Genomic DNA, 21,384 nt, shown 5'->3' with positions numbered 1-21,384 from the left:
CCTGGGCCTGTCACTAGTGTTATTCCAGTCTACATCCCCTCTCCTTTACAAGGCTGCAAGTCCAAGTAAGGTTGCCTATGTTTTCCCCACAACTCCAGGGTCAGGTCTCAGGTGTCTGCATCTACAGAATTCAAGTATTTTCATGCTTTTCCAATTGCTATTCAAAGAGAAGGAAAATTTCCTTACTTCACAAGTCCCAGATTTCTCCTTTTGTCTAGATTTCAGCTGGTGCAATAACCACACACTGCTCAAGCCCTGGCTGTAGGGGTAGAGATTAATTGTTCTAATCGGTCATCCCGAGGATGACCCAATTAAGTGTAATTAGCTACTCCCTTTACTCCTTTCTTGGTCTATTCCCTTCTCCCTACCACAGCTATTTTACATTTGCATTTTTAACCTAGCTACTGAACCCCTCTTAAAAATTGGCCTTTCAACCCCAGGCTTTTCATAATTAGGGAAACCATAGATTGCTAATAAAACCTAGGCTTCTCTTAAAAAAAATAAATCACACTGATGGAAAAACAGCTATGTCATAGGTACATCATGAATGGGCTGCAAAACTGTTCCCCATGTGTGGAAAATTTTAGATTCCTTTCATGTATGCTTGAGGAATCCTCAAATTAGTCTCCTTCATCTTAATCCGAGTCTCCTTGAGGAAGATTTGCAGTTTGAGAAGCAATGTACTAGGGAAAGAGAGAGGGGGAGAGATCGCTTTTACTCTGATTTATTTTACACATCTCTCTCTCTTCCTGCCCGCCCCCCAACACTGTGCTGGGCAACTGGCAGTAACACAGCTCTGTTTTCTTTCTATCTACTAATCGCTCTGACACATGCAGCCCGGAGGTGGAGGGGCCAGGTGGTTCTGTGCTGTGCGCCACGTGTGCCCACAGGCGGGTCCCTGCAGCTCCTGTTGTCTGCGGTTCCTGGCCAATGGGAGCTTCAGATTTAGCACTGGGGGCTTCCCTAATTGCCCCTCCACCTAGGGGCCACAGGGACATGCTGGCCACTTCCGGAAGCTGCACGGCACCAGGGAGCCTGCCTTTGCCCTGCTGCGCTGCTGACTGGACTTTTAACGGCCCGTCAGTGGTGCTGACCGAAGCCGCCTGGATCCCCAGACACCTGGCAACCCTACTGTGAAGGAAGAACCCATTTTATTCTAATAGAAAGTAGTACTTTTTTCCAGTTATAGATGTAACAGCTCCATGGAATTAGGCAGCCTACCTAAGAGGAGCTCTGCGAGCAGCTTCAAGAGGAGGGGCTTTAGAGAAATAGTCACTAAATTATTTAGGTGAACAGATATTAATTAGGAATGTGAACAATTAAAAAGAAAAAAACCCAAAGCCTACACAGACATGTGACTGTAAGCACCTCAGGGCAGGGAGTACGGTTTGCTACATATGCTCAGTGCCCAGCACAATGGGATGTTCATTCCTGATTGGAGCTGGCTAGTAGGCGCTACCTCCAGTATAAATGGTTAATAAATGACAGGTGATGTCAGTGTTAGCGTACTAGACATCACTTTCAAAAAAAGATTTTCGTGCTCCTGGAAGGAATGGGATGGATAGCATTACAAATCTATTAACAGGATGCGAACAGTAAGGGCTATGGCAGAAGTCTCTCCACGGTGCTTCACTAAAAAGTGCACCCTGTCACACTTCGGGCAGCACCTACATTATAGAGTAATTTGTGGAATGGGGAAGGGAGAAGAGCAAAGCAGGGGAGATGACCTGTAAAGGGAGGCCTGGTATAACTCCTTTTGAGATACTTACCTGTAAGAAATGCTCAGATCATGTCTTCCACAGTGATTAGCAATTTTTCATACCATATAAGAAGCCTGAGTGTTATTCCCCTACCTACTGGCAAGAAGACAGCTATTTGCCTACAGCCATCTTTTTTTTAATTTAAGAGAAAAGACCCTCGTCCATTGGATTATAACAAAAATATTAAGACCCACTCAAAAAAAAAAAAGCTACATTTAAAAATTTTGTCTATTTGTCCTCTCCCCCGCATCTGTGCCAGATGTTGGCCCTTGTTTATTGTTGGGTTGGCCCTTATGCAGATATAATCCTTTAAGTGAATGGAGTCCGCACATAAATCCAAAGAGAAACTACACACTCATTTTAAGGTATTATCCCACCTGATTTCTGGCTATATTAATAAAATGTAATCTCAAAAATGAAACCCAGGCTTGGTTACTCCAGGATTCCTTTGCTCGCATAAATCTAGCTCTTTGCTTCTAGGACAGAATTAAATGGTCTTCAGGAGCCTAAAAAATGCACTAGATGCTGATCTGCATCTTTAAGAATCTGGCCCACAATCCCTCTACCAGAGACTTAATTACCTACTCCTGGGGGAATTCTGCATCACTGCTCATGCGCAGAATTGATGTCCCCTGCAGATTTCTTTTCTTCCACACAGAAAAAAAGACTTTCTGATGGGGAAGCAAAGGGAAGCCACAAGAGCGGTTATGTGACTCTCCCCAGCAGTATGTTTTGGGTGCCCAGGGCAGCTGGCAGAGAGGTAAATCACTGTGGGGCAGGGGATGAGACTGGGGAAGACCTGGATGATGGCTCCTACCCTGCAGTGGGCTCAGCTGCTAGTCCCAGCTGGGCTGGGGAGGATGGGACTTCCTCTTCCCTTGTATGGCATCTGGGGCCAGGTCAGACCCATACCCAGATTTCTCACCCAACTGCAGGAAGGTCTGCAAACTCCTCCCCCCACCCATCGCTCCTCAGCTGCAGGGCACGGGATCCCTGTAGAGGGAGCTGCTTGCTCATCTGCCCAACTCACATGCATCCAGATACCCTCATACCCAGACCCTCCCACAGAGCCTCACCCCACCATACACTCAGAACTCCTCTGGTGAGCCCCACTCCCACTGCACCTGGACCACCCCGAGCCACCTGAACCCAGAGCCCCACCCCACTGAGCCCCAACCAGATGCACCTGGATCCCTACCTCACTAAGCCGCACTTCTCAACATCTTGACCCCCTCACTAAGCCCCCCAACACCCAGACCCCCCTGCCGAGCTCTATCCCCTGATACCCAGACCCCCCTGCTGAACACAAACTATCTTCACCTGAACCCCCTCGGCCCGTGACGCTTCCCGCAGCCCCCATTGGCCTGGAGTGGCGAACCGCGGCCAGCGGAAGCTGGGATCGGCCGAACCTGCGGACGCGGCAGGTTAACACACCAGCCCAGCCCACCAGGGGCTTTCCCTGAACAAGCGGCGGCCCTCGTTTGAGAACCAGTGTCGCAGAGCTAACTGTCTTGCTGAAGCTTACAAATAAGTGATGGTTTGCTTTTCATAGTACTGTAATCATTAAAAGAGACAAAACACAGAGTGCATTGAGGTAATGACACTTGGCAGAACTACAAAGCAGCAAAACTGTCTCTGAAATACAGCTAGTGCATTATAGCATTAACAGTTAGGGCCAACAACAATTTCCAGCTTCTTTATACAGTGTTTCTTCTCCAACTCCTCCTCCTGCATGTCCAAACTATATTTATATTCTTCATTTTCACATCTGGCTCATTTGTCCGAACCTTTAATAGCTATTGTTTTCAATAGAAAGCAATGCTATAGTGTAGGCCTATACTAAACTTTGGGTGAAGGCAGCTTTTTAAATAGAAACAATCCCTGGTCAACAAGGTCCTCAGAGTTTAGTCACAAGTTTATAACACACAGTGTTTGTCCAATCAGCTGCATAGCTGGCAAATAATCCATACTTCCATATGCATCAAGAGACACAGGGGCTACAGAAGTCATAATTTGAAAAAAATCCTAATACACTCATGTGTCTCTATGAGCCTTAAATATTGTGTTAAGAGCAGGAATATAAACAAATGGAGGAAAAGTTGAAAGAGTTAGGTTTCCATACTATTGTGTATTTTGAAGATTTGTTTTAAATGTTGTGTTCTGGTGGCAGCAGCACTGAGTGAGAGTAATGGTACCTTCAGGCAATTAACCCCAACCTCCCTCTGTTTCCCGCTGCCCCCACATTAAAGCATTCTACTCAAAGAACTTCTGTTTGTTAAAACTCAAGCAGAACAAATGTCAGATCATCCTAAAAAAAACTGTATTTTCAAATCTCTTTTCTAGTTTTAGTTATATTTATATTTAATCCTGCCTCAGCATGGACTAGATGGCTTCCTGAGGCCCCTCCAGACATACGTTTTATGCTTCTATGCCAAATCCATGAAGACTATCAGTTAATGCACCATGTCAGGTGAAGTGGTGCTTTTATTTAAGTATATACAATCCCCATGTATTCTTAACAGCAGTGGAAAAAAAAAGAAAAAATTTAAAAACAAACAAACAAGGCAATACACACAGGCTTTGTTACCAAGAGCCAATAGTTTGATGCTAGCCAATAGTTTAGATCAGGGATCGGCAACCTTTGGCATGCGTCCCACCAGGGTAAGCCTCCTGGAGGGCGAGGCCAGTTTGTTTACCTGCTGCGTCTGCAGGTTTGGCCAACTGTGGCTCCCACTGGCCGCGGTTCGGCGCTCCAGGCCAATGGGGGCTGTGGGAAGCAGCGGCCAGCACATCCCTCGGCCCCCGACCTTTCCCGCAACGCCAATTGGCCTAGAACAGAGAACTGTGGCCGGTGGGAGCTGCGATCAGCCAAACCTGCGGATGTGGCAGGTAAACAAACCGGCCCGGCCTGCCAGGGGGCTTACCCTGGCGGCCCGTGTGCCAAAGGTTGCTGATCCCTGTACATAGCTTCTGTGATAATATCCTCTTCCCAGCCAAATGGGAGCAATAATACTGTGAGGTATCTACAAGTTTTTATCCTAAGTTTATTGATCTTCCTTTTGCAAGCCCAATTCATATCTGCAAAAGAGGGACTGCCAAATTGATGGGTGAAGAAAAAAAAAAGCAGGGGACATCTGCAAACACAAATGTTAGTAGTTCCAAAAGATGCCTTCCAGGTAATAAGATGGATAACTACTAAGATCCTTGCATAATGACAGGTTTCAGAGTAGCAGCCATGTTAGTCTGTATTCGCAAAAAGAAAAGGAGTACTGAATGCATCCGATGAAGTAAGCTGTAGCTCACGAAAGCTTATCCTCAAATAAATTTGTTAGTCTCTAAGGTGCCACAAGTACTCCTTTTCTTTTTACTAAGATTCTGCACCCATTATATATCTGTGCGTTTAAAGACACAGGAAAAAGCCCAAAAAGTGAGTCAATGTTTCTAGCAGGTGTAAGTTGCACTTGCAATAGGGATTGTGGGCCAAAGCCCACCTGAAATATGTACTCAATTATTTCTAACAAGGACCAACTCCAGCCAGCGAGGCACATTTCTAAACCTGAAAATGAAATGCAGGTCTACAAAGATATTAACTGATTTTGGAGCGAAGAATTGAGAGTCATCTTCAACCCTACCACAATCACCTCTTCATTTAATTCTTGAGTCTGCTGAAAGAAATCATGCCTGAAGATGAATGTACGGAGGAACAGAGGGTAGACTGGTGAGGAAGGGCAGCAAAAGCTTTGTGGGCAGACAGTTTGTAACCCTTGCCCTAAGATGGCTAGAGAGCTCTGTCTTTAAAGTCCTATTGTGACACTGTACACTATTACCCCAAACAATGCTCTGCTCCTTAGCTGTGCTTATGCAGAAGTAGGCAGAGACTTGCAACTGTCATTACACCTAAGGACTCATGTTTGCCTTGTGATTCACTATATTGCAGGGTCTATACTTAATGGTTCCAGTATGAACCTTCAACATAGATGTAAAGCACTAAGTATTAGAATATCTTATTTGCTACTTCATTCCTGCATGTAATTCCCTTTAGATGGGGAACCAAGTTAGATTAGGATTCAAACTATCAGTCTCCAAGAGCACAGTTCAAGCATTCTGAGGGTCATGATTATAAAATATAATAATGCATTACCTGTACTTTGAAAGCAAAGAACTGCAACAGAAGAGATTGGTGGTAACAGTGAATACATTTCTGTTGAAAATAAGTATGGGAAGGGACATCCAGGTTCAGTATCTTAGTTCACAAGGACTTTGTTACAGTTCACTGATCTACTGAATCTATTTTTAATTAAAACTCTTTGCTACCCAAATCTTAGACTAATCCCTGAGAATTATAGATGCCAAAACAAACAAGAGAAGAGAAAAGTTATGCTGATCGATATCCCTGGAGAACAAATCTGGGTTTTCAGGTTATCACATTAGCTTTGGAAATGAGGATTAATATACAGGTGGGCATTCAAGATTGTTCAACCCTGGAATAAGGTAACTGAAGACTGAGGGTGTCTAAGTTATCTTGATTTCCATCAACTATTGCAGTCAGATTAATTGAACACTCTTGTGGCAGGTTCAGAAGTTAGGGATACATGTAACAAAATGATTTTTGAAAAAAGTTAGAAAAATCTATACTTCAGATCTTGAAAATGGACATTAAAACAATCCAAAACACTTAAGGCAGTCTTTCTGGCACTGGGGAACAGTGTTTTGGTTAATTGGACTTTCCATATAAGTGGGCAGAGGCCTGGACATTTCTGAACAGTCACTGCCTTGCTAGTTGGCCAGTCATCTTGCAATCTGAACAAAACTAGATAGCCACAAAGGGAATGAGCAAATGTCCTCTCCTTTGAAACTATTTTACACACAGAAGAGCCTTTCATTACCATCATGATTACTAAGCAGTTTAAGTTTCTTCCCTAGATCCCCTCAGTGAAAGATTGGGGAAAGATTGCTTTAATGGATAACCGCATGGTAAATGTTCATTCAGAAGACATTGACATCCAGGAGGAAGAAAGGAGAAACATCCAGCTGTGTGTTTTGCCTTTTTTCTGTATACTTCAGTTTAAGAACTCCCCCGGTATGTAGAGCTAAACAGCCATTTTGTTCTCAGAATTGATATAGCCTGCAGCAGAGCAGGCACACACTTGTTTTCAATTATAGTGCTCAAAAACAAAGGTAAAATCTCCTTCATTTAAATAATGATTCCAGACATGTTTTGCTTCTTGCACATAGGAGTGATTTGTGGTGTCTCTCTCTTCTGTTGTAATTCTGGATAACTATATGGACTCTATATTGGCATAACTTTGGAGTCCATTGACTCTGGTTTAAATCAGCAGAGCTCTATTGATTTGAATGGAGCTATGCCTATTTATAACCAGCAGAATATCTGGATCATTCCCAGATGCATTGGGCCTTATCCCTTGAGGAGAATACAAGAAAGTGCAGGAAGCAGAGAAATGAGGTTGGATACCACTTGTTACTTTTTTATAAACCGTATTTTCATGATTCAGCATTTGTTAGATAAATATTTTCTACTAATAAAAGAGGTGGCAGTGGGGGTTTAACAGTAGGGTAACAAACCTGCATTAACTAGCTCACTGTAAAACCCTAGTGGGGACAAGGCACCTGTAGTTTTCCCATGAGGTAAACTATGCAAGGTGAACCACAAATGGGGTATGATATTGACCTCATCTAGCTTCCTCACAGTAAAGGCTCCAGGTACCTTGTCTCCACTAGGATTTCCCAGTAGAATAGTTAATTCACGTTAGTTGCCCTATCTAAAAAATGCAGCTTTTTCTGGCACTGAAAACCTAGCCTATGAAATTTTCCTCCTCAAATAGCCTGAATGACCTCACTGCCTGCAGGTTCAACTGAGAGACCTACTTTTCTGCTGTAGCTTTCCAAAATAGAGCAATACATGATTTAAAAAAAGCAGTCCTAATACAAAACACCTTCTCTGCCATTATATAGTGAGTTGAGGAAAAGAGCAGTATTCTGTGATAAAACTACCTGCTTCAATTCTCCCCAAGGTGAGAAGATGGAGCATTGAGGAATGCAGGGTAGACAGACAATGGCTGCTCCAGGGAGAATAGCACAGAGTTGCTCTGTGCTTCCTGATCAGTCAACTATTTGGGGAAAACCTGTGCTGAATAAAATAATTTTGATCTTTCTGTAAGCTCAGATGAACCACCTTTAAGCTTGTCCAGTAAGCTCTCTCCTCATCTTGAGTCTGTCTATATTTATTAGATTTGTAGCAAATTGGCAGCTTAAAACACAAATCACTGCAAATCTTGCCTCTGAGATAAGAAACAGAAATATTTCAGAATGTGGGAGCCAGAGGAGCTGCTGAAATTAAACATGTCCCTGTATTGGGATCTTGCTATCAGCAGGGATGTTTTGGGGGTCAGGGGAGGAACAGGGGGAGCTGGCAAAATGAGCCTGAGACCAAGTTAGTTTTATTAGTGAGAGAGGTGGGGAAGAAATCTTGGGCATGTAAAGAAAAGAACAGAGCACTAGTACATTACTTTTATTGATCTCTCCACTAGCTTTAAGCAATCTTGTTTAAAGCTGAGTCTCATAAAAGGTTGAGAAAACCCTGGCTCAGATTCTGGAAAGCAGCACAGTGATTGGGGCCACACCATTTGCAACCATTTGCTGAAGCCTGCAATAGCCAGTCATGGAAGGATTACCTCAGTGTAGGGGGATCTTCTGGCAGTGGGGAGCCAATGTAGGTGCTCCTGTTCCACTTCCCTCCTGCTACTGGGGTGGAGGTCTTGATCAAGGGAAGGTCTCCTCAATGCCCCACTGATCTACAGCTGTCATATCAGCCTCTTGGGGCCATTGGCAGCTGGCATAATTAAGTTACTGTGGAGGAATGGCCCAGCATACGGATGGCTTGGGGAGCAGGGAAGGGAAGGACACCTTTGCTCCTCTTCTTCTTGGTTTCTCTTTGTGCTTCTAAGCATGTACCCTCACCTCTGGGGTGTGCCCCCACCCCATTCCTGGAAGCATCATTGCAAGTAACTTCACCTCATATCCATTTCCCCCATTCCCCCAAACAGCCACTTCCTTGGCCCCTGCAATGGCCAATCCCAGGCAGCATCTTGACTCCCTCTCCAGGTCTTATGTGAATTGGGCAGAGGGGTGAGCCACAGAATGGTTCACTCCCCTTCTGAGGTAACTAAAATTCCAATTTAAAGTTCAGTGTCCAAACATGTAGTTCTTTTGCCCCTCAGGCCTGACTGAAGTCTCTCCTTGGCCCCCTGCAGAGATTCTCTTGAACCACTGCTTCCCCAGAAATATTCCCCCATTGCTTCCCCTCACCAGGGACCCCCACACTTCATCTCTGGGCATCTCCCAGCTCCTTGTAGGCCCTATCTAAGGGTTCCTCCGTAGGAGCCTACTCCACTCTCTGTAGGTGCCTCAGCCTGACTGCCTCAGGCTCTTCATGGAAGGGAATATCCCTTGTTTCTCTTTCCAGAGTATTTCTTCTTCTCCTGTGGTCCCAGCTCTATTTAAGTAATGCTCTCCCTGCTTTAACACAACATCTATGGGTGTCATAAATATAAAGGGAAGGGTAAACACTTTTAAATCCCTCCTGGCCAGAGGAAAAACCCTTTCACCTGTAAAGGGTTAAGAAGCTAGGATAACCTCACTGGCACCTGACCAAAAGGACCAATGAGGAGACAAGATACTTTCAAAGCTGGGAGGGGAGGGGGGGAACAAAGGGTTCTCTCTGTCTGTGTGTTGCTTTTGCTGGGACCAGAGCAGGAATGCAGGTCAGAACTCCTGTAAAGGGCTAATAAGCAATCTAGTTAGATATGCATTAGATTCTGTTTTGTTTAAATGGCTGAGAAAATAAGTTGTGCTGAATGGAATGTATATTCCTGTTTTTGTGTCTTTTTGTAACTTAAGGTTTTGCCTAGAGGGATTCTCTATGTTTTGAATCTGATTACCCTGTAAGGTATTTACCATCCTGATTTTACAGAGGTGATTCTTTTACTTTTTCTTCAATTAAAATTCTTCTTAAGAACCTGATTGCTTTTTCATTGCTCTTAAGATCCAAGAGTTTGGGTCTGTGTTCACCTATGCAAATTGGTGAGGATTTTTATCAAGCCTTCCCTAGGAGAGGGGGTGTAGGGTTTGGGAGGATTTTGGGGGGAAAGACATTTCCAAGTGGGCTCTTTCCCTGTTATATATATTTGTTAGACGCTTGGTAGTGGCAGCAATAAAGTCCAGGGCAAAAGGTAAAATAGTTTGTACCTTGAGGAAGTTTTAACCTAAGCTGGTAAAAATAAGCGTAGGGGTTTTTCATCCAGGTCCCCACATCTGTACCCTAGAGTTCAGGGTAGGGAAGGAACCTTGATGGGGAGAAATCTAATTAAGCCCCATTGGTGACTGCAGCTGGCTGCAAGGACAAAGTACACTGCCTTCTCATCAGTCAGGTTCAGGGACAGTTGCTAAGTCATGAGAAAAGCTAGGCCTAGCTCGCCTCAAAGGGCAGCCAGCCCAGGACAGTGCTCCTTACCTGTGGCCAAGAACATGGGCCATTAACGAAAATAATTTGCACTTCAATTGCACACAAAGTAATTTACAAGTATTCATAAACTGTACAACACCCAGTGAAGTATTATTGACCTTTTTATCACTCGTTACTGATTTAAAATACTGATCCACCAAGAGTATATCCCAAACCAAAACCATACTAGTACGCTATGCATGCTGTCTCAAAAGACCACATTCCTTCACTTAATATTGGGAATATGGACGATGTGGATTTTCAAAAGCATCAGTAGAACTTAGAAGCACAAGCCCCATTGACTTTCAATAGGATTTTTGTTCTGAAACATCTCAGGTGCTTTTGAGACTCCATTTTAGTGTTTTTTTGCTTAATGCATCATAGAAAAGGAAAACGTTTTTGCCAAGCGTATTGAAGAAAGAAAAGGCTCATCATTTGGGCAACAAAAATCTTACTGGTGGTGATACAGTAGTTTTGTACCATTATATGATGCTCTTAACATGAAATGCTGGTTAGTGGCAAGTTTCCTCCCCGAAAATTGTACATATTAGTTGAAGAGAACAGAGCATGATTCTTAATGCATGTGAGCAGGGTATACCAAATGTGTTTTGAATCTAATGGCCATCAGAGTGGTAGATGAGCACCCCAATGATATTTGAATAAAACACCTTAGTTCTAGTAGAAAATGTGCTTCCAGAATTTGTCAGATCTCTGGTCAAGATGTACGCTTCCCCTGATTTCTAAGGCTGGTGAATGGTAAGTAACAGGTGGTTTAGCACCTATTCTCAGAACTAAAGTAGAGAGACTATTAACTTTGAAACACTAAAACATCCTAATGGTAAATGACAGACAGATGACAAATCCTCCTGGAGGTCAAACAAGCACTGGAGATTGTGTAAGCGGTTAAGACTAAACAAAGGCCTTCTGCTTTTAGACAAAATTACCTACATTGTGGACAGACTGAAATAAAAATCTGCCTCTACATTGGCAGAAGCTTTTTCAGAGGCTCCTATTCAGGGCAGGTCATGACTTTCAGCAATTCCATCCTATTTATCTCAGCCTCAGAAAACAAACAGAATTGAGTGGCTTTCTGAACAGGTAGGTGTGACGGGTTCCCCCCAGGGTGCCTTTCTGAACAGGTACATGTGACGGGTTCATGGTACCTCTGAGCCCCCGACCCACCAGCCCAGGCTCCCTCTCAAGCTGTACTGCTGTGACAAACTGCAAAGCCCCCCGAGCCTGCACTTTCACCAACATTCGTACAGGTAGGGACATATCCAGCTGCAGTTACTCACAGGCTTTCTAACCACCAGCTTCCCGTCCCAGGACCCCAGAGCAATGCTGTCCTGCCCTGGTCAAATCTGGCCAGTATATGGGTTTAATACCCTGTCTGCCTCTTCCTCAATGTGAAGCAAACAATGCACTTGTTGTAACCAAGCAGAGATTTTCCCCAAGCAATCTAGTCAAGGCTCACTGGTTTAGATTAAAACAAAAACAAGTTTATTAACTAAAAATGATAGATTTTAAGTGATTATAAGGGATATAAAACAGATCAAAGCCATGTGGGTGCTGAACAGGCATCACCAGCCATTGTCCAGCAAGAGAGCTACAATGCAATGACTCACTTGCACTAGGCCACACCAGGGGAATTGCTCAATCTTGCCTGGTGACTCAGCAATGCCCACCAGACATGCCTGGACTTATGCTTGGAGAACACATGGACTAAGGGTATAAACGGAACACAGTGGCCCCATGCTTGGCCTTTTCTCCTTCCTCCACCTGTGCTGCAAGCAGCAAGGACGCTCAGAAGACTCCAACAGAGGCGGCTGGCCCAGGTTTCAAGGGTCAAACCTGGGTACTATGAACTGCAATATCCCGTGGGGTGAGAAAAACTGCTTATACAAGATGTTGCCCAGTCTAATAGGGTTGAGAATTTAGGCTGTGTGCTTATATGTTATTTTAGTTTGGTAACCACTCTCACTTTTGGCCTATCACTTATAATCACTTAAAATCTATCTTTTTTAGTCAATAAACTTGTTTTACTATTTATCTTTACAAGTGAGTTTGTCTGAAGTGTTTGGTAAATCTGCTCCGGTTTACAAAGGCTGGATTATAAAGTGGATATACAAAGGTGTATATCCACTTTCCATTGATGAAGTGGTGAACCAATTAATAAACTTGCACTTCTCGTCTTGAGCAGTGCAAGACGGTATATTCCTGAGGTACAAGGCTGGGAGCTGGGGGGATTTAGCTGGTGCCTTACTCTGTGTGATTCACGAGTGGCTCTGGGAGCATTCATGTAATCTAGCTGGATGTGGGGCTCCACGCTGGTTGTGCTGATTGATAACAGCACCTGGAGGGGTTTGCTGCTTGTTACTAGCAAAGCATTGTGAGAGACAGCCCATGCTGGAGAGTTAAGGGGGCACAGGGGACCCACAGTCCCAGGCTGCACCCCAGGGATCCCATCACAGGACCCATATAATCTAACCACCACCAAGAGGCAGAATTTGTGTCTAAACCATCCAAGACAGATTGCTATCCAGCCTCCTATTGAAAACCTCCAGTGAAAAAGCTTCCACAACCTCCCTAGCCACTCTGTTCCATTGTCGTACTGTTCTTACAGTTAGGAAGTTTTTCCCTGAGATTTAATATAAATCTTTTATGCTGTAGTTTGAACCCACTGCCCCTTGTCCTACCCTCTGTGGGAGGAGAGAACAACTTTTCTTCATCTTTTTTTATGGCAGTGTTTCAAGTATTTGAAGACTGCTATCATGTCATTCCTCATCCCCAGCCCCCATCTCCTCTTTTCCAAACTAAACATACCCAGTTCCTTCCACCTTTGCTCCGATGGCTTGCATTCCATCCCTTTGATCATTTCTGTTGTTCTCCTTTGGATATTTTTCAGTTTCTCTATGTCCTTTCTATGCATTGGTGACCAAATCTGGACACAGTAGTCCAGCTGAGGCCTAACCAGCGCTGAGTAGAGTGGTACTATCACCTCCCATGACTTGCATGCTATGCCTCTGTTAATGCAACCTAAAATTGCATTTGTTTTTTGTTTGTTTTTTGCAACAGCGTCACATTGCTGACTCATGCTGAGGTTGTAATCCACCACAACTCCCAGATCCTTCTCAGCAGTGCTGCAAAGTGCAGTTTTCTCCCATTCTGTATTTATGCATTTGGTTTTTCTTCCTTACATGTGTCTTTGTTGAATTTCTTGTTGTCTAGAGCCCAGTTCTCCAATTTATCAAGATCCTCTGAAGGACAGAGCTAAAATTCAAAGTTTCAGAGTAGCAGCCGTGTTAGTCTGTATTCGCAAAAAGAAAAGGAGTACTTGTGGCACCTTAGAGACTAACACATTTATTTGAGCATAAGCTTTTGTGAGCTACAGCTCACTTCATCGGATGCTCAAGAAAGCTTATGCTCAAATAAATGTGTTAGTCTCTAAGGTGCCACAAGTCCTCTTTTTCTTTTTGAAAATTCAAAGTGTTAGCAATCCCCTCCAGCTTTGTGTCATCTGCAAATTTGATCAGTATGTGGACTATCAGGTAGGGTTGCCAACACTTCAGGATTGGCATGGAGTCTCCAGGAATTAAAGATTATGTCATGATGAAATCTCTAGGAATACATCCAACCAAACTTGGCAACCCTACCCTCAGGGCTGGGCTTACAAGTGGGTGATCGCCCAGGGTGCCATGTCAAGAGGGTGCCGGCAGCAGGGTAAGAGGTGGCTCCTGCCAGTCTCCACTCCCCACTTTGGGGTGGCTTCATTGGCCCATGTGGTATCCTGGCTCAGTGGAAGGGATGAGCAGGTTGGGCGGGCTCCCAGTTGTGGGAGGCGCTGAAGTTGCAGGGAGCATGTTGCAACTTGTGGCTGGGGAGGATCTGCCCCGGAGGTGAGCTGTGGGAACCCTGAGGGGAGTGCCCTGCATAGTGGTCTGGGGTCAGGGCAGGCCTTGCCCCCAGGTCTGTGCCATGTGCTAGTCCATGCTAGGCTGGGGGATGGGGGTTAGGAGAGTGCTGCAGGGGAGCTGCATCTTCCCAGTGTCTCCTGCACTCACCCCAGGATGCCTGCTGCAGCCCATCTGCCAGGGTAGCCACTCACCTGCCCCTAAATGTCCATGGATCAGGGGCAGATGGGCCATGCCTGGGCTAGTGGAGAGCGCTCCTGGGGGCACACAGCAGTGTCTGAAGTTGGGTGCTGAGGAACAGAAGCCCAGGGCACCCTGGGCAGATTCCTGACAGCTCAGGAAAACATACCCTATGTGTTCTGTGCAGGGCTTCGGTTTGCACCTCACAGTGCTGCCATCTCCCTGGCACATTGCAGGGTCTCCAGCCCAGGATTCTGAACCTGTTGCCAGAGGCTCGGATGCTACAGCAAGCCTGTGTATGGGCTGCCTGTGTCATTTGCAATGGTCTCTGCTGTAGGTGCACACAGTCCCTCCTGTAACTTAAAAGCTTCTCCAGAAAACTCAAGGAGTGTGACAGTAATGTGCATCTATACTTAAAGAAAGGGCACCAAAATACAAGTTTGCCCAGGTCACCATTTTCTCTAAGGTGGGACCTCCCTCTCTATTCCTACGTCCAGGTTGTTAAGATGTTAAACACTGGATCCAGAACGGATCCTGTGGAACCTCACTTGAGACCTCCAATCTGACATAATTTAATTAATAGTTACTCATTTGCAGTTCTTTAACCAATTATGTATCCACTTCATGGTAGCTCCGCCAAGCCCGCATTTCTCCAGCTTACTTATCAGAATGTCATGTGGGACTGTGTCAAAAGTCTTGCTGAAGTCCAGGTATATTATGTCCACCTCATCCTCCTTATCCTCCAAACCAGTTACCCTGTCAAAGAAGGAAATCAAACTGGTTTGGCATTTGTTCTTAGTAAATCCATTCTGGTTGCCAGTGATCACCCCTTCATCTGCCAGGTATTCACAAATTGAATGTTTTATAAATTGCTCTAGTAACTTCCCAGATATCAAAGTCAGGCTGACTGGTGTATAGTTCCCCAGCTCCTCCTTTTTAAGCTAACCCTTCTCCAATCTTCCAGGGCTTCTGTCATCCACAAGTTTGCAAATAATAATTCTTCAACTAATTCCTTCAGTACCCTGGGGTGAATAGCATCAGGCCCCACTGACTTTAATTCATTCAAATTGGTCAGAAGATCTGATGTGTTCTTTACTTATCCTGATCTGCATCCTTTCCCCTTTATTGTCTATGATAACTTTGCTAACCATCTAGTTGTGTTATTTTTTGTAAGAAAACTGAAGCAAAGTAGGCATTGAGCAGCTCTCATTCCTATCACCTTCTGCTGCCAGCTCACCTTCTCCATTGAGCAGTAGACCCACATCATCCCTGATCTTTCTTTTTTGTCTGACATATTTGAAGAACCCCATCTGGTTGTCTGTAACATTCCTTGCAGGCTCTTTCTTTGCCGTGGCTTTCCTAATGTTGTCCCTACATGCTTTTGCTATTCCCATGTCTACCTTTTTGGTGACATGCCCCTCCTTCCATTCCCTGTATGTATCCCTTTTGGGTTTTAGATAGCTAAAAAGCTCCTTGTGCAGCCACACTGGCCTCCTTTGTTCTTATCTTTCCCCTGCATCAGAATAGCTTGATGTTGAGACTCCAGTATTACATCTTCTAGGAACTGCCAGCCCCCTTTTGACTCCTTTTCTTCCTAATTGGTCTTTCCATGGGACCTTGCCTACTATTTCTCTGAGTTGGTTGAAAACCAGCTTTCTGAAATCCAGTAACCTTGTTTTGCTGTTCTGATAGAATCAAGATCCTAAGGAAAGGAGGACATGAAATCATGATCATTTCTTTCCATGGTTCTCACGATATTCTGTACTCTTCTTGAAGCCCAAGTTCTTATGTTAAAATCTCAACTTTTCTCCAAATGAAAGTTGCTGGCCCTCATAGCTAGAGAGAAAAGCTTGAAGACATGAACCCTAAAGGCTCAAAAACCAGATGGCAAATAAAAAACTGGTTTTTAATATCCTATTTTTAAAGAGTCTCATGATTAGTTTGACTCATGATTTTAAATGCTTGGGGTTGGCAATACTGTGTGGTTGTGAGTGAGAAATCTGGTTATAAGTGAGATGTGTGTAAAGGAATAAGATACTGTATATATTTATATTCATGCTATGAGTGTATCTAGTATACACATATTGAGACTAACAATATGTTACATTTGAGGCTTGCAAAAATTAAATGCAAGTATTTTAAAACATGCATTTTATGAAAATACAAATTAAAATGTGTCTGAATCACCCCCCTTGTCAAAAATTCCTATTCAGTTTCATGAGATGAAGTTCTATAGAAGTGATCCTCAAGATTTAGTGAATTTAATGGAGAATTACACCTTTTCCCATAGGTTTTGACTATCCTACAGAGTTTAATAGACAATAAATTAAAACCTATGCAAGAGGGTGTAATTTTTATCATATGGCTTGATTTTTCAGAGGTGATGCACATCTGCAGCTTTCACTAAAGTCAGGTCATCTGTGACTATTGCTAATAGCTGGATCCAATTTGTAAGACTGTAGGTGATAGTCACAAGGAAAGGATAAATCTTCAAATGGAATAATTAAAATCACTTGTAACAATCACTGAACAGCATCGCAGGGCTCTAGAAATACCACAGCAGTCTTTTCTATTCATTCTTTATTAGTTCAAGTAAGTTAGGTACAGAAAAGGGACTTAACCAATAAATCAAAAAGCCTTTTTTTAATTTCCCATCACTAAGGATGAGTGCTGATCTTGGACTAATGTAGTTGTGAAAGCTGGTATCCCATTATCAACTTCTGGAGACAACCAGTGCCCAAGTGGCTATAATACCCAGGCTGTAGAAGCAAAAGGTCCATCAATATATTCCCCTTGCCACTCGAAAGCTCTTCCCCACCTTCATGTGCTACACACAGAATGCTCAAAAGGCCACAGACAAGAGAGAGGAACTTTGATAACCAAGCACTTGTTAATTGCCACCCTCTAATGTGGGTGACACTGACAGTTATTATAATTAGTTCACTACGTGATTGTTGTTGCACAGGAGTACAATAGCTCACGCCACAATACACACTGTAGATATGCAGAGGGAAAAGGGAGAGAGGATTATTTTACAGTAAATCTATTCTGGCGTCTGCCTGCTCTTAATACGCTGACCATCTGAACTGACCTGAAGACGAGCTCTGTTTAGCTTGAAAGCTTATTTTTATTGGACCAACGTCTGTGGGTGAGAGAGACATTCCTCACCACCTTGACTCCAATAGCCTGGGACCAACACGGCTACATCTGACCTACTGACATTTCTAGGTTTTAGAACCAGAAGTGTCAAGCAAACCAATAAATGATTTGCCTGTGGGATGTTTGTCACCTATTTATTTATTATCGGGTATTGTTTATGTTGTGTGACCAACTGATCCTCTCTGAGATCAAGGAATGTTTTAAGTAAAGAGTTGAAGGTGAAGTGCAACATGGTGCAATGCATTTATTCCATACTCCCCAGGGTTACTTTGCAGTCAACAAGGATAGATGAACACATAGCAAACTGTGAAGCCCGTTTGGCCTTTGGCAAGATATGCAGTGAGGTGAAGCAGTGCAATGGGGATGGCCAGGCTCTTTTTCCAGGCAGTGTTCACTCAATCCCCAGACCCTACTATGCATACCCTATTCCTGTGAAGTGCAGCACTTCTACCGCATACACTAAAACAGCAACAGTAATGAGACACTTTCTATATAAGCTAACCAAACAATCTTAAATTGCCCCAAATCACAGAGGAAGAAATTCACCCCTAAGTAAAATTCATAGTTAAGGCCAGAAGGGACCATTATGATTATCTAGTCTGACTTCACATATAGCACAGACTACAGAACTTCATCCAGTAATTTTTCCATTTTGCTGTAGCTCAAACAGAAATTATGGGCTCATCTTTAATAAAGACATCCCATCTTGATTTAAAGAGATTTTAAATGATGGTGAATCCATCACATTCCTAGGTAAGCTATTCCAATAGTTAGTTACTCTCACAGCTAAAAATATTGTTCCTTATTTCTAATCTGAATTTGTCTAGCTTCAGCTTCCAACCATTGTTTTTTGTTATTCCTTTTTTCTTCTAAAGAGTCCTCTCTTCCCATGTCAGTACTGATAGACTGAGACCATGTCACCTCTTAACATTCTCTTAGATTAATTAAATGGATTGAGCTTCTTAAGTCTCACTATAGAACTTTGGATCATTCTTGTAGCTCTTCTCTGAGCCCTTTCCAATATTCTTTCAACTGTGAACAACAGAACTGGACACAGTATACAGGATTGGTCTTGCTAATGCTGTTTTTAGAGGTAATATCCCCTCCCTACTGCTACTTAATATTCTCCTCCTTGTAACTCAAAAGGATCACATTTGCCCTATTAGCTACCACATTGTGCTGGAAGCTCATTCAATTGTTTATGTACCATGACTCCTAAATCCTTTTCAGTGTCACTGCTTTCCAGAGCATAGTTGCCCATCTTATAAGCATGACCTATATTCTTTGTTCCTAGATGTATTATTGTGCATTTGTCTATGTTGAAATGCATGTTGTTCAAATTAGCCCACCTTACAGACTGACCTAGATTGCTTGGTATAACTGACCTGTCCCCATGATTATTTATCACTTAACCAATCTGTGTCATTGGCAACCTTTACCAGCAGTGATTTTTGCCAATGATCTTGAAGAAAATATACTGAGTATCATTGGTCCAAGAACAGATCCCTGTGGAAGCCTACTAGAAATACCCCCACTGGATGATTTCCCATTTATATAGTTAATTTATGAATTATCAGTTAGCTGGGTTTTAATCCATTGAAGATGGGCTACATAGACTTTCTATCGTGCTAAGTTTTTGTATTGGAATGTCATGTGGACTAAGTCAAATGCCATATGGAAGCCTAGGTATATTATGTCCATGTACCACTTACATTTCTCTTAAACTTTTAAAAAGTGCATCAGTGGTATTTAAGTATATAGACCTTGTGCTGGCTCTCTGTAGAACAGGCACTGATGTTACCACACTTTGTTGCATTGTCTAAGCCTTCAAAAGTAAGTTCCGAGTCTGGAAATGACCACAGGGACTGTTTCTTTGAGGCCTTCACTAAGTCTTTGAAAAAGTTTTCTACTATTCAAGGATCATATGAGCTGGAAAAAAGGTAAGTGACTGTTCACATCACAGCTTTACTGAATGTAGATGGGTCACACACTTCATCTGGAAACAAAGAATGCCCCATTAGGGTTCCTATTAACACAATCATTTTGTTTTCCCTGCTTGTATTGGTATGTCAGTAATAATATACCCGGTAATTTTTCATTCAAACATCTTCTGTCAGTGTCCAGATAAAAATGCAAGTGTGGAAAGCATAAAACATTTAGTCTGAAATATCAATACACTGTACAACATGGTCAAAACATGATTGTGTGAATTACAGCAACAATTCAGCCTGTTCTTTACTTTCCATTCTGAAGAGAAAAAATGGCCTGTGACCAAAAGCACTCCTGTATTCACATCCTACACACGAGAACATCAGAACAGCCATACTGGGCCAGACCAAAGGTCCATCTACACCAATATCCTGTCTTCTGACAGTAGCCAATGCCAGGTGCCCCAGAGGGAATTAATAGAACAGGTAATTATCAAGTGGTCCATCCCCTGTCACCCATTCCCAGCTTCTGGTGAACAGAGGCTAGGGACACCATCCCTGCCCATTCTGGTTGATGGACCTATTGTAATCTTTGTACAAACTATGCCTCATGAGGTATCATTTGAAAATAGTAACACACTGGTCATTATCAAGGTGATATGTAAGTGGCGACATTAATGAAATCCCCCTATATAATGTTGTTAGCGCATATTCAAAACCACACAGCCCTGCCCAGGCACAGATATCTTGAATGAAGAAATGAGAGTTTATCTCAGTTTATATATAAAGTAGTAAACAGGGTACTTGAGATATCAGGAAGAGGAGATGGCAGGAGACAAAGCACATTTGCATCTCAGCAAACACCACTCAGAAGAAACAACATGGAGTCCCCTTCACTACCTCAGAAGAAACCACTTCAAAGGCCAACTGAACTACAAAAAAAGGGGAAGAAAACCCTAAGTGTGTGGTCTCTCTTTCTCTCTCTGTCATACACACACCTAAGACAACAAAGGAACCAGCCTTTTGTCTTTGTGGGGGGATCCTGACCTGAGACTTGGTCAGCCACATTGCTGGGAACCTGTGGTAAGGATTCAACCTTTGACTAAGTCTAGCTTGTTAAGTCTTAACCAATAGAACATGTTCTATAGAAAGTGATATATCCAGACCATGACAGTTCGGAGTTAGAATGCTGGGTTATAGTCCAGGAGCAATGTTTTATCAATGTCATAGAACTTCTCAATCACTGCACTACCAATAGCTTTTTTTTAACCATAATTTCCAGGCACTATACTACATTAAATTGGGAAAAAAAATGTTGTTGTTTTTTGTATATCTCATGCTACCTACCATCCAAATGGATGCATACATGCATAGGTCATGAGTATGTCGTACACAATAATGTATTACTAGACTAGAGTCACTGGGCTCAGTTCGCCCATTTTGAGATACTGTTAGCACCACTACCTTAGGTGTGCTGCTGCACCTCCTGGCTTGAAGTAGTAACGACAAACACCAAATACATTGTTTCCATGGGTTCCATCATCAGCATCTCCGCTATAAACATTGTTCCAGCACCCCTGAAATGGGGTGAGCACATTGTACCCCACAGCATCAGTAATGGCTCAAGAGCCCCAGGGGTGATTTCACCTCAAGGAGTGCAGTGGTGTTTACAGAGTCTCTTTCCCTCTGGTCTGTGCTGGTGGGAGGGCACCCTTACAATTCAGTGTGGACTTCTGTGGTCACCAGGCAGTGGAGACTGCCTGGGAGATTCATTGGATTAACTTCCTCACCAGCAAGCACTACCTGCTTCTGGGGCTGCATTGGATGCTTATGTCCTGTCACAATCCCCCTCTGGGTTGACTTTCCACAGCTAGAGGCTGTGTTTCCTGGGTTGCAGCAGTAGGAGAAGCTGAATCTATGCCATA

This window comes from Lepidochelys kempii, chromosome 5 (genome assembly GCF_965140265.1).
Source record: "Lepidochelys kempii isolate rLepKem1 chromosome 5, rLepKem1.hap2, whole genome shotgun sequence".
In the NCBI taxonomy this organism is placed as follows: Eukaryota; Metazoa; Chordata; order Testudines; family Cheloniidae; genus Lepidochelys; species Lepidochelys kempii.
This window is presented reverse-complemented; position numbering follows the sequence as displayed.